This window comes from Triturus cristatus, chromosome 11 (genome assembly GCF_964204655.1).
Source record: "Triturus cristatus chromosome 11, aTriCri1.1, whole genome shotgun sequence".
Taxonomy (NCBI): Eukaryota; Metazoa; Chordata; class Amphibia; order Caudata; family Salamandridae; genus Triturus; species Triturus cristatus.
This window is the reverse complement of record NC_140594.1, coordinates 336,437,364-336,455,252: the sequence shown is the minus strand read 5'-3', so window position 1 is coordinate 336,455,252 and position 17,889 is coordinate 336,437,364.

Genomic DNA, 17,889 nt, shown 5'->3' with positions numbered 1-17,889 from the left:
TTTCCAATGGTATGGTCACAGCAGTCATTATATGCTCTTAGAGCCAGGCTACCCTGCCATTGATTGTGCCTCATATCAGCCTATTTCATGAAATGATGCAGAATCCATTATCCTCACCAATGCACATGAGAACAAAATGTATGATTAACAGTCAAATCCATCTACTCTAGGGTAACTTTATTGATCACTGGTCCACCTACACTAGTTGAATTCAATTGCACTGGCATACCCCCTTCAAGACCCTCTTGCAGTTCTTTAATTGACTCTGAGAAAGAATTTGATAGCATCAGTTTGGAACTAAATATTCACCTTGCTAACAACTCAGTTTATCTCTATTGCCTACCAATTTATAGGAGAACAACAGTGAGAGTGGTGTTCTCTAGAAGCTGTTCCACATGAACTGGTGCCCTTGGCAGGGCAGTCACTCCTGCAGTTGCTTTTATGCTTTGCTGACTGAACTTCTAGAGCACTACTGTGAGTAATACAACAATACCGACAAGGTGTCACTATACACCAATTATCTTTTCATAGACACAACACAAGAAAATTCCCCAAACCAATTTAGAAAAATACCGCATATTTTCACCATAAAAATAACACCAAAACAACAGAAATCCCATAAGGGGAACCAGAGTTATGATTTTTTTATTTTAGTTTGGGAACAATAGCTCCAAAGATCATTAAAAGCCAACCAAAGTTAGCTGCTCATGGTAGACTGTTGGAGCTTGGGTCAGCTGCAAAAACCAGGTTTGGCCCGGTCGCAGGTTCTACCTTCAAACTTAGGGGCATATAAGCAAGGCGAGGCGATAGAATTATCGCCGCTTTTGTGGCCGTTTTTGGCCGAAAAGCGGTGATAATTTTATCGCCTAATTAGCAAGGTCACGCTAACGCGTGAAACCTTGCATTAGCGCACTAATTCCTAACGCCCAGCTTTGCATCTCTAATGAGATGCAAAGTGGGCGTTCCGGACCTGACATGACAGGAGAAATGTCGCTAAGGGACATTTCTCCTATCATCAAGCCCCACGCTATGAAGCATAGCTGCAAGAAAAGTAGCGATAACCCCTGTTATCGCTACTTTCCTTACGCCTGCTTCAGGACTGACTTAGCCATGATATCCCATGGAAGGTGGATATCATGGCTAAGTTTGTGGGGCCCTATCAACAAGCTAACGTCACATTGCGTGAGATAATCTCACGTTAGGCAGTTAGCGCTAGGAATTTTATTGCTTTTGAGATAAGCGTTGCTAATAGCACGCTATCTCAGCTATAAAAATCCACGCTAGCCGGCGATAATTATCCTAGCGCTAAGTGCGCTAAGAGATAATTATCGCCGGTTGTTGCTGATATGCCCCTTAGCTTCTAAAATGGAACCTAAAATATACAACTGTGCAAGGCAGCAGGCTTTGGCTAATAAGTACTCAATGGGTTTGAATTGCTGTCAGATGAAGTCCAGGTAAGCCATTGCCTTTTGAGGGGAAGGTCGAAGCGGATGAAATTTGAAATTCATACCCAATGAATTTCTGTCATTAACTGGATTCTTCCAGTGGGGCAAGGTTTCAGGCTGTAGCCAAAGAGAGCTCTACAAAGTTGGATAACTTCTAAGTGAGGTCCCGCAAAGTGGGATTTGGCAGAAATCTGAGGCTTATTTCAAGCAAGCTGTTCTGGTGATTTGTAGGTCTCACAGTAAAAATTATTTGCTTCATTGAAAGTAAAGAAACAGGTTCCCGAAAAAACGCATTGCAAGTGAATACCAAAGAGATGTAGGGAGGCAAGATGGCTGCCGACTGACTTTGATGAGAGTTGCTGCGGCTTCCCTCCCTCTGCGCTTTTCTTAGGATGCCTTGACAAAGGGAAGCTAAAACCACCCCCTTTTTTTATTTTGCACTCACCTTCTTAATGATATGAGGCTGTTGGGCATTGGGTGTCAGCTGAAAGACAGGTCATTTGCAACTGTTCTCTACCTGCTGTCTCGAATCTCCCGGTGTTTTCCTGGTGTCCCCCGGGAGTGCTGCTTGTACTCTGAGCGGATTAGGGCCCCGAAAATGGAGAAAGCGGACAAGGCGGCCAAAGCTGCAAACAAAGACCCTCTGAATGTATCTGCGGGCGCCGGAGCCCTCGGTGTCTTTAATTCCAAAGCTACCAACACGGCTCCTGTGTCTACACGGGGGTCGAATCATGCACGCGGGGAAGCATGGTGAAAAAGGTTGACTGCAGTGGGAAAGATGTCAGCGCTGCTGGTGGGACCCGGCTTCGCACTGCGGCTGCCGCAGAGGTAACACTGCGACAGCCGATGGTGGGGGAATCCTTCTCCATTATCTCTCCCTCAGCCCCTGCCGCTTCAGCCAAAAAAGCAAAAGAGAACACGACTGCTTTGATGGAGGCAGGAATAACAGTGGCTGGGGAAGCCATTCAGCCCTGCTTGGAAATAGTGCTGCATGAGCAAACCGGACTGGAGCAGGGCTTGCAGGTGGATCTGGCTCAGCAAGCAGAAGTCTTGCAGGTAGAATACACAGAACCTTCACCATTGGAACTTCCTTCTTTGGAGACTGTGGGTGAGCGGGCGGACAATGCTGAGGCCGCATCAGAGGGTGGTCAATCAACAGAATATGTGGGGTTATTGGGGGCTCGCGCTAAGAACAGGGCTGAGACTGAAAAAATAAGCAGCAACAGCATTATCAGCACTGCTGTAAATGAGGGGGCCAGCCTTACTGCACTGGCAGATAATGCTTCAGATTATAACCCAAAACAAATCCCACAACACCATGAGATGACGCACGGGTCTCCCGAGGGGGATAAGTTCTACTCGCTCAATGATGATTCTGAGTCTCAGGCACTCAGCGACTTTAATACGTCTGAAGAAACGGACTCAGGGGAATCCTCCACCATGCAAAATGGTTGCCACAGCAAGCCAACGTTCCAAAACCATAGAGTCAGGTCTAGAGCAAGTCCTGGTAAAAATGACTTGGCAACGGCACAAAAATTGAAGTGGGACTATTCGGCTACTAGCATGGTTTATGAGAATGATGGGCAAGCGGGACCAGGTGGTCCAGCTGCGCCTCCTGGACCCTCAGCTCCTCCCACACTGGACTTAGTATACTCTACCCTAAAACAAATGCAGGTGGAGGCCAGAATGGAAAGTAGGAGGTCACTTCAGGCTACTAAAATATTGCAGGCCTCCATCCATAAAGTAAATAAACTATGCACTAAAATGGCCGAAAGGGTCACCCATGTGGAGGATAGAACTGCTGCTTTGGGGGAAGAGGTTGATAAATGACAGGAATTTAAGGAACAGCAGGAAAAGCAAGCAATGGATGTGTGCTGGAAACTCAAAGACTTCGAGAATCGGCAACGGAGAAAGAATGTCCGATTACTAGGGATTGCCGAAAATGCTGAAGGGGGATATATAATGCCCTTTGTTGTATCCTTGCTAAAGGGAGCTTTTCCGGATCTTTCCCATTGGAATTGGGAAATGGAGGTCCAGCGGGTCCATCGCTTACCAATGGTGCAGAAGAGGAATAACCCAGCTAGGCAAGAGGAGCACCCTAGTGCAACCCTGATTTATATTGGTAATTTTCTTCTTCGACAAGCTATAATTGACAAGGCAAGACCAGATGCCAAGCGGACTTTTGATGGACACACCTTTTTTGCGCGTCCAGATTTTTGCCATGCCACGGTGGAGTGCAGATGGAGACTCCGACATTTGAGAACTGCATTTCAGGGGCTGGGCTGTGAGGCGTACTTGTTATTTCCTGCTCGTCTCAAGGTTATTGTTAACGGGTGGATTCAAATGTTTTTTTCTGAAGTCAAAGCTCAAGAATTTTTGACAGAGCTGAAGGAGACAAAAGGGAGGGGTAATGTAGACCGCAAGCTTCAAGGGGCGCGGCAGCAGAATGACTGATTATTAACCATTGTTTTTGCATTTTGTATTTTGTATTTCATCTGGTGAACTGTGTGGGGGGGGTTATTTTGTGTTGGTATATATTGGGGTAGAGGGGGAGAAGAGGGAGCGGTAACTCGAGATGTGAGATCAGTTGTCACACATAGGTCATGATTGACCTATTTGCCTGTACGGGTTGCAGGGGGCGTGGGGGGAGGAAGAATGTCTGGCTCAGGGGGGTTTGGGGTTTAGGGGGGTAGGTCACATCACTGCATTGCTCAACATATGAGGAAATACAGGGCTAAAGGTCTTAGGGAGTATAGAGAATGTTTTCCTTTAAAAGGGACGTGAAGGACACGTTGGTATTAAAAGAAAGGAAAAAAATATATAACTCTACACAGAAGGAAAGCAACCCAAAACTGCTTTATGAATCCTATGAATCTTAGAGTCATTTCAAATAACATTTGTGGGCTTAACGATCAAGCCAAGCAGCAAAGGGCGGCAATTATTTTGAAAACACTGCAGGCTGATATCCTATGTGTTCAAGAGTCCCATATAGAGGGTACCAGAGGAGGAATTCTTGAACAACTTGGGTTTAGGCTACTGGTGGCTACTAAGCAAGGGACTAAAACCAGAGGGGTCGCTATCCTCACCTGAAGGAAAGATATAATTGTAAAAAGGAAACTGTCAGATAGGTGGGGTTGGTGGGTATTAGTGGAATGTGTGTTTGCTGGGGAGTCATTCACTGTGTGTTCGGTGTATGGCTCAAAAGCAGATTTTGGAGTATTGGAGTTTTTAGATGATGAGCTAGCCAAATGGCCTACCCCACTGATTGTATGTGGTGATTTCAACATTAATGGGCTTGGAGGACTCCGTGGAAATGCTGGTGATTTATATTCTGGTTGAAGAGAAAGGTCTTTAAGGCACTTACTAATATGGTTAGCATTCACGGATTCATAGACCTATGGAATCATTTAAATATAAAAGATCCCGGCAGTACTTTTTTTTCTGCCCCAGACCAGGCGGTTTACAGACTTGATTACTTTTTTGTTTCACATTCCTTAGTGCATCGGGCTAGAATAGAGAAACACCCTAGGATATTACCGGATCATTACCCCCTAGTCCTTATAGAGGCTTTCACTAATGGAGAGCGGGGTGAGCGGACTTGGACCTTTGAAAGGGGGCTTCTAATAGACTCTGAATATGTCCTCCATATGAAGGGGTGAATTAAGGCTTTCTGGGATATCAACAGACATAGCGCCAGTGCAGGTGCAGTGTGGGACGCTTTTAAAGCGGGGGTCAGAGGAGAGACTCTTAGTTTTAGCCTACAGCGGCAGAAGAGGGAGGCGCAACGTGAGGAAATGCTCTATAAAAACTTAGCCAGGATTGAAGAGGAGCTGGCAACCTGTTTGATATGATCCGCCACGCGCAATCTGGGAGCTCGATTTTTGGCAGGAGCTGATATTATAATCTTTTTAAAAAAGGGTAAGCCGTCTAGGGAACCTGGATCATATTGGCCAATTACGCTCATAAACTGCGACGCTAAGATCTTGCAAAAGCTCTGGCGACCAGATTAAATACCATCATAGGGAAGGCAATCCATCTGTTTCAAAATGGATTTATACCAGGGAGGGGGACCACCCAGCATATACGTCGGGTAATAGGCCTGTTCGATGCAGCAGAAGTCTCAGGGGACCCTATGGCTCTGTTGCTGTTGGATGCAGAGAAAGCCTTCGAAAGGGTCTCCTGGGATTATCTATAGGAGGCATTGAAATGGTTTGGTATGGGGCAGGGGTTTATTAAAGCCATTTGAGCTATATATAGAGCACCAACTGCCCGCTTGAGAATAAACGGGAAATATACTGTGCCCTTTGTGATCAAATGGGGCACCAGGCAGGGTTGCCCGTGCTCACCCCTATTATTTGCTATATATATAGACCCTTTAATTAGTTGGTTGGATGCCTGCTGGGGAAATTGAGCCTATTATTTACCACGGGGTTGCAATAAAAGTCCTTGCATATGCGGACGATGTCGCCTTAGTCACCCCCAACTCACTTGCAGCAATAGTGGCAGTCAAGGAGATAGCTTTAACATTCGGCGGGATTTCCGGATATGCCCTAAACAGGCAGAAGACCCAGATAGTTACGAATGGGGGGTTCAGTCTTTCCGATCCGTGGGTGACAGAGTCTGCGGTTTATCTGGGTATCGCTATAACCCCGGTTTTAAGTGATTTGGTGGCTATAAATATTGATCCTGTAATCCGGAAGGCTAATAAAGATTTGATACATTTCACAATCTGCATCTGTCATTGGTGGGCCACTGCAACGTGGTTAAAATGTTATTCTTACCAAAAATACTCTACTTGTTCAGGGCAATACACCTAGAATTTGGGAAGCAATGGTTTGCTGCACTGGAAAACCTGGTAAACCGGTTTGTTTGGGCACACAGTAAGACAAGGAGGGCTTTACATTATATGACACTGCCCTAGGAAAGAGGCGGCTGGGCGGTCCCATATTTTAAACTCTATTATTGGGCGGTGGCTCTTCAAGATATGTGTAGGTTGCTTGGTGGGTGATCCGAAGACCTCAGTGCTGAAGATAGGCTGCCAGACGTATATAGGTCATTGGTGGGTGAGGATGCAGTGAACTGCTTTATGAAATTTAGTGAGCCTAGTTATAATAAAAAACAAAGTTCAAAACTATGCAGGCAGCCTTTCAAATCTGGGCTGCCCTTAAGAAGAAGAAGGGACTTGGCAGAATGAACTTTTATACCCAGCTGTTTGGAAACCCCAAGCTGCCAGAAATCTTCTCTGATCAAATCATGGCGGAGTGGGCGGGGCGTGGTCTTTCGAAAGCTGGGGACTTAATGAGTTCTGAGGGAATTTATACATTTAAGGATATTCAGGACAAATTTGGTATTGGTAATAGGAACTTCTTTAAATATCTCCAACTTAGAAGCTTTCTCAGCAAAAAGATGGGCGGGCTTAATGGCTTTGGTAAAGTTAAAGCCATAGATGTTATAAGAAGCAGTGAGGGCTGCACTATAAAAAGAATTTATCTTGAACTTACATCACTCAAGCAGGATGATCTAGAAAAACACAGTGAAAAATGGAAAGGTAGGCTGGGTATTGATCCGGATAACTTTCTTGAATCTTTGGAGCTGGGGCAGATAGTTTTATGCTCTGCTGGGCTTCAGGTTCAGCATTATAAGACAATTTTCTCACTCTCTTATACCCCGGCAAGTATAGCACAGTGGGGAGGGCAGGAGGGAACTAGTTGTTCCCGGTGTGTTTTTCCTAGTGCTGACTTAGTCCATATGTTTTCCACCTGTCTGCATCTTGACATGTTGAAATTCTCAATTAGGACATTCTGTGAACATACCCTGGATCTTAAAGTTAAGCTAACTCCAGCCCTAATGCTTCTCGGGGTCGACAACAGCCACGGGCAAGTTATGTCTCACCGATTTCTTTTTCTTGCTAAGGCAGTTTTACGAACTTGTGTTGCTTCTGCCTGGCTTGATCAAGCCGCCCCAACTTTTCAGTATTGGCTTGCCAGGCTACTCGCAGTATTTAATTTGGAGAGGGGAATTTATGAAAGGAAGGGTAAGAGAGGGAAAACTCTTGATAGACGTTTATGGGTACCTATTCATAGCTGGAAGGAATCGGAGTTTCATAATGGGCCCCAGAAATCTGAAAAAGATTGGCAAGTAATTATTGTCGTGGTATATCCCCTCTGTTTATTTCTTTGCCGGAATTTTATTTCATAGGATATTTGTTAGAGCTTCCTTTCTAGTCATGGATAACTCTCAGCTCACTAACTCCTCTATTTCCCAATTAGAGCTTACTTAAAGAAGTGTGTAAAGAGAATGTTTTTTTAAATGTATTATATATAAAATGGCATGATTAATCCTCATACGTTAATGAAATACATAATTGGTGCTGTTTATATATGAAAATTGCAATAAAAATATTTTTTTTAAAAAGCAAGTGAATACTTCGATTGATTTAAGCTGGGCGCTCATTCAGTTAGGTGACTTCTTTTAACAGTATTGAAAATAGTAGTAACTTTGGGCCTGATTACGAGTTTGGTGGTGTAGTGCCCTGTCTGCTCTGCAACCACACCACCAAAACCGTGGTCGAGCCACCAACCAGACGACGAGTATTTCTCATGTCTGGTGGGCTTTATTTTGACCTTCCCACAACGTGTCCTGAAAATGGGCATCGCAATGGGAATGCCGAAAAACGTTCCTGCATGGCATGAACTGAAATTCTAATAGACTCGTAATTAAGCCCTTTGTTTTTCTATCTAGCACTTCTGCTTTTTCTTAGAATAGCAAACAATAGAGGAAACCATTCTGAGTTTAATGAAGCTTAATTAAGCAACGTTACAAGCATGAACATCTTAATCAGCCTGGCTTCTGTTCCAGCTTATTACCTGCAGGTAACTGAATATCTCAGAGGGAAGTGTTTTACTCTGTGAGCCATCATGCTCAGTAAAGCGCAAGTTGTGATGCCCCTCCTTATGTGAGCATTGCATTGTCTGAATTACCCTAAAATGTTACTTGTGTCTCTTGTAATGGATTTCAGTAGACAGACCAGCAACCATTATATTTGATCACCTGATTTATATTTTATATAAACAATGTCTTTGTCACCCAGAAAGCTCTGGGCCCAGATAGAATCAGAAACTCATTGGTAAACTTCATTTCAGATTGATGGCCCAGCATCTTTAGGTCGTGCCTGAGACAATGCAACCAGATTGATTTTAGCTTTACCCTCAGCTACTTACCTTCCTAGATCAATTTTGTGAATATAGTATGCAGCTCGTGAAATATCTTCTTAGATTGCAGGAAAAACTCACTCTGAAAATAATAAAGACACATTGGGGTATATTAATCAGCAGCTCTCAGGTTTCACTGAGGAAAGAAATCTTTTGCACAGAACTCAGTTGGGGTTTCGACCATAGTACAATACAGAGAATCCTCTTCTTCTTGCCTCAGAGTCCATGCCCCAGGTTATGGTTTGAGGAGACACTGCAGCATTATTGCTGCTGGCTCTGAGTATGGCTTTTGACACTGTATCTCGCAGCCGCTTTTTAGAGCAGCTGTGAAGCTACGGGGTCAGTCATAGGGCCCTAAAATGGCTGGCATCCTTTTTGCAGAGCTGCACCTTTCAGGTTCTTCAGAAGCCTTTTCGATCTCAGGAGGTCCCACTTGAACAGGGTGCCTCAGGGCTCATCCCTGAGCCCTACCTTATTCAACCCTTACGTGCACACCCTGGCAGATATCTTTGAGTGTCACGGCTTAGATATTATATCATATGCCAATGACACTCAGTTGGCCTTCACCTTATCTCCAAACTCTGCTTGTGGGGCTGCATCTTTGAGGTCCTGTCAGTCAGAGGTTGCCCAATGGATAGACATCAACTGCCTGAAGTTGAACACAGGTAAGACTAAGGTCCTCATCCTCGGCAATCAGCCTGCCATCTGGTCTCCAGATGGTGGCCACTGGCACCCGGTTCCTTTCCACCACCAAAGCCTAAGGTTAAAATCTTAGGCATTTGGTTTAACCAAAGTCTTACCTTTGATGACCAACAACAGCCTTGACAGCAATGTACTTTGGGATCCTCAAATCGTTAAAAAACATTATCGCCTCCTATCGCTATCTGCTCAAAAGACAGTGATCCAGGCCCTGGTCATCTTTTGGCTGGACTACTATAACATCCTATATCAGTGAATATCCCAGTTGCGGCTGATGAGACTCCAACGGGTTCAGAATTCAGCAGCTTGGCTTTTGTTAAATCTTCCTAAGCGGACCCCCATGGGCTCAGCATTTTCCAAACTTCACTGGCTCCTCGTGAAGAAGCGTATTGCTTTTAATGCTCTTTGCTACTGTTATAGAATGTTCATGTAGGCTGGTCTAGCCTATCTGCATCCTATGATTACTCATTATTCTTCTATGAGACATCTCCAGTCTTCCAAGGCCTTTTTAGATCAGGAGTCGCTGGTGAAGAGAATTAGAATGGGTGGAATTTATTTTAGCTGCCTTGCACACAAGTTTTGGAACTCTCTTTCACTGCAGTTAGGCAATCTAAGAGAGAACTCCTGTTCCAGAAAAATCTAAAAACTTGGCTCTTGAAATAGATGCTCTGTTGTCCATGGGCTATTTTTTATTTCTTTCAGGAGGTTGACCTATATGCGCTGGGACACTCCTGCTGGAGTAGCTTTGTGCTTTATAAGCTTCTTTATTTAATTTAATTTGGGACTATGATCATTTTTATCAATGCCATTCTACCCAGTATGGGGGCAATAATCTTATCCCAAATTCAACCTGTTGCTGAGTATGTGCAAATATCTTGTGTTTAGTCAGCGGGATACCATTGTCTTGGCCATGTGTCCAACTTATACCCAGGTGTAGTAGGTCTGTCATTTGCCTTTTTATCCCCATGTTTGAAAATATATTGACACTGTTATGTGCACTCTGCTCACAAATGTAACTAAATTAGACTTATACCAGTTGATGCGCAAACCAGAAACTTTTCCAGGGTCCTCTAATGGCTAAAGCACACTTTTGACCGACTCAACTCGGTTACTTAAATATATTTGTATATTGTCTGAATATTTTGATATAATGTGCAAGGTAACCTCGAGTCTTTTAGATTTGTTTTGCATATTTTTGTTAGCGGCTTTACTGCCAGAGAGAACACTATTGGCAAACAAGGGGCAACCACCCCGGGTACCCTTCTGCAGTGATCAGCTATCTGATATACGTTTCTTGTTCAAACTCATGCAGTATAGAGTTTAATCCCTTCTATGATGTAGGGACTAGGGTTGTATTTCCCTAAGGATGCTAGGAATGGAAATCCCAGTCCTTGTATCGAACAGCATTATATCGAGCCATCAAATGCGAAGCAGTATCATCAACAGAGGTCTTTCCGATCTGCAATGTCTTTCCCAGGTTTTATTCCTATTACTATAATTGTTTCTTTCATAGTGTTTGGTAACTTGCCATTTTCTAGTACCTCGTTGCAGACCTCAAAGAATATGCCCATTAGTGCCAGGCCCTATTCTTCATACAACTCTGTCAGAAGTCCAGCCAGGCGTTGAGTTTCCCTTCTTTTCATCTTCTTTAATGTAGCTAATATTTATTCTCTGGTAAAGGGGAATATTGGGGATTCTTGCATTTGAAAGTTATCTATCTATGTCACAATTATCTACATTGTCAATTTGTTTATTTAAGTGTTTTATGTAATTATAGAAGGTTTGTTTAATTCCTATTTGGATATAGTGAAGTCGCCCATGGCATTCTCTTATTGTCAGTACAGGCTGCCTTCTTTCTTTCATTTTTTAATAGCCAGACGCATGTGCATAAGCTTCCAAACATGTCTTCTTTTCTGTATAATGTCTGGTAATAGGACATTATAGGAACATTTGCCCATTTTTATTTAATTGTTCTTCAAGTTTGTTTTTAACCTTAGCTGTTAATTTCTGAATTGTGTGCCACCTTCTGCCGTAGGTCTGCTATCTCCCATTCAGTTTGCCCCTTAACTTCCTGTAAGAGTTTACTTATATTGTCTATCTTCCCATGCTAGCACCCCTCATTACCACCTTCCTAGTGTACCACTCTAGGGATCTCGTACCATCCGTTTCCTGTCTGTCTCGTGTATTCCGGAATTGTCAAATCTTTAAATGGCTCACTTCCAAATGGGCACTCTACGTCACACGCTTTTCTAGGTTCACAAAAGGCAATGTGGTGGTTGTTCTGAGAGTATCCAGCCACATTTTTGGATATACAGGCATTGGTATGGTCTCTGAAGCTAAAAATATAGTTGATTCAGCTTTATGATTTGTGTCGGGGTGACTAAAATAAATTGACAGTATTTTGGGGTTGATGTGCTCTCCACAAGTCTCCTTGGTCTTAATTTTCTGATTATTATATTTAGTTACAATGTCAACCTATTCATCTCTAGCCTGGGTGATTACCTCTCTGGTGTGCTACACATTACATTATTAAAGTCACCAGTATGAAGTCTTGGAGAAATCTCTTCCAGAATGCTAGAAAGGAAATTCAGATTCTTGGTAGTAGGTGTACATGTATCGATCAATATAATGTATTACCTGCAATGTATCCCTGCTGGATATCATAGCTGCCTGTCAATATGCAAGCTTTTTTTGCTAAAAGATCTTATATTTACCTGATAGCAACCCCTTTCAAATAGGAGTTTGATGAGTAGTACATCTCCCCTCTCAATTTGGTAGACAGTTTTTCATGTTCAGTTCTGGTTAAATGGATCTCTTGAAATAGGGCTACTCCCGTCCACTGGTGTTTCCAATGTGCTAATAGCTTGTGAATCTTTTTGTAGATATTCTTTCCCTGTACGTTCCATGTCATTTCATAGTGAGTTCAATGCTTTGCTATTTTGGCAAGCATGTTCCTAGCTTTCTACTCCATTTTTATATTTGCTTGATATATTCGCCTTATAAATGTCATAACAGATCAAAGATTGTTTTGCCAGATCCTTCTAATTTTGCTTGTACCTTTATCATCTTTTTATTTCTAGTTCCAATTATCTACCTGACCTACTCCCCTCTTCTCCCGCTTTGATATTTTTTCTTCTTCTCGTTTATCTTCGCTAACTTCTCTTACCTCTCATACTCTAGTTGCTTCGTTGGAGGGTTTCACATTCATTTTCATTTTATTGCTTCTATGTACAAAGTAGCTTAGTAGCAGACATGGGTCCATATCATACAATTCTCTTCAACTATTTAAAGCACCAGTCAACCCAAAACTGTGGCAGAGATTATGTCTTAAATTACCAATTCCATTGGTACCTTTATGTGATGTTTCCCTGGAAGTGCTAATTTAAAGCAAGTCTCGGTGTGGGCTGAATGGTTTCAATAGCTGAAGAGCTGGACCAGCAGTATTGTAGTACCTTGACAGGGGTAGATGATTGATTGGGGAAACTGCGGCCTCAGTCATGTGTGTTCCGACTACACAAGATCCAATGCGCTTGTCTTTTTTTTATTTCTAACAACCTATATTGAATAAATATTATACATGAAAGCATAGACCATAGCGAACAACTTAATAATAAGCATATGAGATACATATAGGCAATAAAATAGTAGAAAGCTGTTTACATTTTAAAGATTATATAGGAGCAGGGGGGAAGAGAGAAGGGAAAGAAGGAAATATAGAAAAAAAAATACTTAGTAGCAGGAGAAGGAATAATAATAGTGCTCTAAAGAAACAAAACAAATATAATAACCTCATTATATATTAATACAACAACCTTAAAGGCAAGCAAGCAAAGAGAAGCAAACAGAAAAAGACTCAGAGAAATAAGAAAATCATGGAGGTTGGAAATTTTCAGAACAATTGCGAGATAATTGATTAATTGAAATCTTATTCAGATAAGTAGTCAGCGGTGACCAAAATAAGTCTCTATTAACATGTGGATTACAACAGGAGGCAAAAGCAGTATCCATTCCATGGTATTGACAAACGATGTTCCACCATGTTTTGATTCATTGTAATATGTTGAAACGCTAAAGCTAACATCAAATCAAACAACCCTTTTTCGTGAGATGATAAGCTTAAGGAAGCTGAAAGGCTCCCCATAAAAAGAAAGTGTTTGATATAGGAGTAGTTAAGTTAAAAATCATTAACATGCAAGACCATATTTGTAGACAAAAAGAAGCTACAGGAGGGCAGAAAAACAAGAGGTGAAACAAATGAACTAGAGGAGAATCACAAGACCAACTTGTCTTATTGTTAGTGTGCATAAAGTTAGATATGAAGATGGGAGTATAGAATAATCTGTGATAAAGATAAAACATAGACTGAGTGGTAGAGGTTGATATAGATATTTTTAAGGATCTATAAATCAATGCTCCATTCACAACCCAAATCCGTTTCCCATGCAGACTCTATTTTAGTCGTGGACCGTTTTGGATCAACAGAATAGAAATATTTATAAATCAAGGAAGCTTTTGGAAGTACCTATAGAATTTTAAGAAGTGGGTCTGGACTCTGGAGTAGGCAGAGAATCTTCAGGAGGAAGGGAATAGAAAACATCTAAAATCACTTCCATAAGAATCGAGAATTTCTGCAAAAACTAACGTGGGCAATTAAAGTTAGCTTGGAATTGATGAAAGGAGCAAGGAGAAATACCATGAAACATGTCTTGAACCCAAATAATGTTTCTTTTTCTCCAGGAACTCCAAAACAAAGGTCTAATATTGATAGTAATAAGACGGTTGTACCAGAAAGGGCAGCGTAAGAACATGTTTCTAGATAAAAAAGTTTGTTTATAAAGAGGTCTTAATAATGAACATGTATGTCTAAATAGTGGAAGAGACGTGTGAGTAACCTTAGTAGTAAATACGAGAATCTCTTTAAAAGAAAAGGGGGTTAACAAACATCTTTCAATAGTAGCCCATAACGCAACAGCAGGACGGATTGCTGTAAGGAGCCAAAAAGAAGCTAGTTTAAGGCATAAGGCTTTATGTTAAACACGGAAATCAGGGAAGTCCACATCTCCAGAAGATTTAGGCTTTTTTAGATGAGATAGAGAAATCCTAGGTTTTTTTTGTTCCACAAAAATTTGGATATTATAGAACCTATTTTCTTAGAGTGGGTAAGGAGGACATGAACTGGAATCATTGAAAAGAAATATAGTAAAATTGGAGTAATCATCATTTTAATGGAATCAAGACAATCCCACCAGGAAAAAAAAAGAGGATTCCAAGAAGAAAGAAGTTTGGAATGCGGTCAAGAGCATACTTCATATTTATTTTAACAGAATCTAAAATGGAACTCGTAAACCAAACACCAAGGTATTTGTTGTAAAAACTTTATTTCGGCCGTTCAGGCCATAAAAGTGCAAAAAAAAAGCAATTGCCAACTTTATACAACAATTACATTTTCATAGTGTATGCACAAATAAAATCACATACTACCAAGTTCAGTTTTTTTTAAAAAAAAGCTGGACAATATTAAATACACTTTAAGAATAGACAAGGGGTGCCTCCAATTGATCTTCCCCTATAGATGCTTTAAAAGTCCTCTCCTAATATGCCACATGGCATTTAAAAACCGAGAATACAATTGGAGGATCAGTATCGTATTTTAAAACTCTAAAAGCCTCGGCACAACGAATAAATCCTAAGTTTTTGCATAAATGGGTTACCCAGCATTTTCGGGGTAGCACATATGCCGGGCAGAAAAACAGCACATGCAGATCAGTTTCAGCTGTTAGTTTACAACTAGGGCACACACTCGAATTCTCCGGAGCCCATGAACTAGTGTACACTGTCAAAGGTACATTCCCCCATCTAAATTGCGCGTACAGTTTCCTCGCCATAGGTGGCTGGATTGCATCCAGAAAGGGTTCCTTCATGTACACCTCCTTTACTTGCAAAAACTCCCTTGGCAACCTGCCCTCTTTAGCGTTCTCCTGTAAAGACAGCAGTTTGGATTGCCTAAAATGTTTTACAAGGTCCACCCTAGAAATCATGGGACAGGATAGCTCAGGTGATGACCAAAGCTCTGGTCTCCCAAGCCTATTCGAAAGGCTTCTAATATGGGCCAACCAAGGTGTTTTACTAGGATTGAGTCTGGGGAGGAGCTCCTTCAGCTCTTCTTTAAACGCATTCAGCTCGGGAGTTACCCATAACCTCCGCCTAAATGTCAAGGGCCTGAGGGCAATCTCTTGATCAATTGGCCTCATACCCAAATCCATGCGGAGGGGAACCAGTGGGGTGCTGTGTGGTAGACCTAAGAGCTGCCTCATGAAGTTATTTTCTAGCTTCCCGAAATCCATAGTAGAACAATGCCCCCAAAGCTCCACCCCATATAATGTGGCCCCTCTTGCTTGAGCCTTGTATATCTCCACCACAGGGGCTGCTGGCTTGAAAGCAGATGTTCTGAGCATTTTCATTATCCCCCCTACTGACTGGGTGAGCCTAAGCCGTGCTTTGGTCATCTGAGGGCCCCACCCGAATGGCTCGGACAATGTCATGCCCAGATAATCAAATGTCCTTACTTTGTCAAGGTGGATGCCATTGAGAGAGGGGTTTGGGCATGTGCTCTTTGGAGGGTTGAAGACCATAAATTTGCTCTTAGATACATTTATCTCCAAACCTCTCATATTACAGAACTGTGCAAACCCATCCAGGATGCGTTGAATGCCTAGGGGTGACTTGGACAACAGCAAAGTGTCGTCCGCAAACATCAACGCAGGTATTTTACCGGTGGCCAGTTTTGGTCCATCAGTATCTTTTATGTTGTTTAAAAAAGCAATAAGCCCATTGATGTAAAGACAAAATAATGTAGGGGCTAAAACGCAGCCCTGTCTAACCCCCTTTCTGACAGAGAGGCGCGAGGAAAGTTCCCCATATTTACTGCATCTAACTTGTGCATAGTTATCTGTGTGTAGCCTCACCAGCACATTGAGAAGGTATGATGGAATCCCAAGCTCACCAAGCATCTCCCACAGCTTCTTTCTAGGGACAAGATCGAAGGCGGACTTCAGGTCAACAAATATGAGATCGAGGCTGCCACCCTCCATCCTCACTGTTTTCCAGAAAAGTAGCTGTAATCTGAATATCTGGTCCACGGTGGACATACTTGATCTGAAGCCGGCCTGGTAGGGGCTCAAAATTCCCTGCTCCTCCATCCACCCCTGTATACGGATCAAAAAGACCCTGCCCATCAGCTTTTGGGTGTTATCAATTAGACTGATGGGTCTATAATTGGTGGGTGGAAGAGGGCAACTCTTTTTAAGTATGGGTACTATCTCCGCACACTACCAAGTATCTGGGGGATTCATACCCTTCAAAATAGCATTAAATAAGGCACACAGATATGGGACCCAAACAATGGGCTCTTACCGGAAGAGATCCCCCGGGAGTTTGTCAAGACCCGGGGCTATATTGGGGAGTAAGCTAGTTAAAGCATTTTGAACCTCCATCAGCGAAATGTCCCCACATCCCTCCTGACAATACTCCAAGATGTTACTCAAGATTTCTGGGCTTGGGGGACCTTCCGCCTCGCAATCATACAGGGACCCAAAGTATGACTCCCATACTTTGGGCGCTATATTAGGCTCTATGGCTGCACATCCCCCCTCCTCACCAGAGCTAACTAGCCTCCAAAACAGTTTAAAATCGTTAACCTTCAGGGCAGTCCCCAAGGCCTCCCACCTTTCTGTTTCCCAATCTTTCTTTTCTTGGTTCAAGCAAGATTTTCCTATGCTTTATTCTGGCTAACTTAATATTTGGCCTATCTTTGGCTTTCACCACATTTACACGCTCTAGTTTTGCGGCATTTGCTATTATACCAGGACCATTTTGGTCGATCTATTTCCCCCTTAGATGTTTCCGGGTAGAATACTTCTGCCAGCTTTACTACTAGCTCCTCATGGATTATTTTAGCTTTGTCTCTGTCCTCTACAGATGCCTCCACCTGTCACAACTCTCTCATTCTGTGTATTATAGGTATTGCAAGCTGGTACACCTTCGCCAGTTTGGGGGGAGATTGCTGGACACGATTCCATCTAACTTTCCTTCGGGTATTAGTGATTACTAAATCACCGATGTTAGTCACCGGGTTGGAGCGGATGGCAGATACGGCCGGATTCCCCAGCTTCAATGTTACCATCAGGGCGTTGTGATCACTGTCCTGCCTCTGTTGTACATAGAAATCTTGAACTTTCTCCCAGGTTCTTGTTTCCACCATAATGTGATCAATTAACGAGGGGTAGTCATTGCGATTGAATGTAAATCTACCAGGGAGGTCAAACTTGGTCCTCCCATTGCATGCCCTCAATGAGTGGTACAGCGTAAATGAGTAGATTTGTATGGCTAAAGGGGACCAGGCGTTAATTGGGGTGATCTGCGGTTCAGGAATTGACCAATACAGGTCTTCTTCTGATGGATCTTCCTGGAAATTGTCAGTTAAAGGTTCACATTGACAATTAAAGTCACCTCCTATATTCAACAGAATTGCTGGA